Source organism: Penaeus monodon, chromosome 19, assembly GCF_015228065.2.
Source record: "Penaeus monodon isolate SGIC_2016 chromosome 19, NSTDA_Pmon_1, whole genome shotgun sequence".
Lineage (NCBI taxonomy): Eukaryota > Metazoa > Arthropoda > Malacostraca > Decapoda > Penaeidae > Penaeus > Penaeus monodon.
The window spans coordinates 5732710-5734096 of record NC_051404.1 but is presented as its reverse complement, the minus strand read 5'-3'; positions in this window follow the sequence as shown (position 1 = coordinate 5734096).

The following is a 1387-nucleotide window of genomic DNA, read 5'->3' as shown; positions in this document are numbered from 1 at the left end:
ACAATCAGGCTGAGCCGCGTTGCTAACAAGGTATGACGTCAAGCCCGAAAGCCGCTCGCGGAATAATGCTTTTCGCGTCTCCTAATCGCTGCAATCACGATCACCGTGTTCGTGTTCAGAATGCAATGTTCAAACCCTCTCTTTTTAATTGCCTTCGAAATAGGACTTGTGCGATATGAACACTCTTATTCCAGTATGATATTTAAAAATGTTCAGAAATATTTTTTATTCATTTATGATATATGTTACCATGTAAGTATTATCTTCGACATCCTTCATTTTTGAAAAATTATCGTGGATTTGTATTACTCTTTTTTTTATTTCGCTTTCACTCTTCAATCGTGAAAATAACGTGGCTCTTTGTATACCTCTGACTGACCTCAAATGACCCATCTTTACATTTCGCCATTGCTCCACGTGACCTTTTCTCACTTGTCCCTGAACTTCTTCGGCGTAAAAATGGTATTCATCTGTTTTATTTTTCGTACTAAAATGATTGCAACGAAACACGTTTCTCCGGGCAAATAGAAACGCTTGACTTTAATCAATTTTCATAGCTATTTTTAGTACCAAGGTATGCAATAACGCAAGCACTGTTTTTCCTCTTCTTTTTTGGTTAGCGGCGATGCGGGAGGAATCTGTGTCGCAAGGTGATTTCAGTGATCGTTCTTTATCACTAGTTTTCGAAGAGACTCGTGATATCCAATCGTATGCCTTGGGAAATAACACTTCAAGAAAACTGGAATAAATGTTTTTATTTGTCTTGGACTTTCATTCTATGAATCAAACAGCGAATTGATATATAAACCTATAATCACCTTTATAATTATCATTCAAAGGCATCATTTTCTCTGGGCATTTGCATGAACATTACGATGCAGTTTAGCCTTGTACATGAGTCTCGGTGGACGTGTAACCTGCATGTTTCAGAGTTTGGTGATAAATTCTCCCTACGTATATCGGTATGAAGGTTAGTATACCCTAGTAACATACTACTCAGCTATTGACAGTGTGTTATTTAGTTATCAGTGGCACATAATTCATATGTTTGGAGCATTTGTTCACCTATTAGTAGCACGCTTTTCAAACACGGGTAGCATATTATCTAACCATTGATTGCATGTTATTCAGGTATTGGTAGCATGTTCTTCAGCAGATGGCAGCGCTTTACTTAACTATTGACAGCATGTTATTCAGCCGTTGGTAACATTCCATTCAAGTACTGGCAGTATGTTATTCAGTCGTTGGCAGCATATTATTCAGCGACTGGTAGCATTTTATTGAACTTTAACTGCATGATATTCAACCACAAGTAACATATTATATTAGCACTGGTAGTACCATATAGGGGTGACATTTAACCCATCAGTTATCTTATATATTTTAT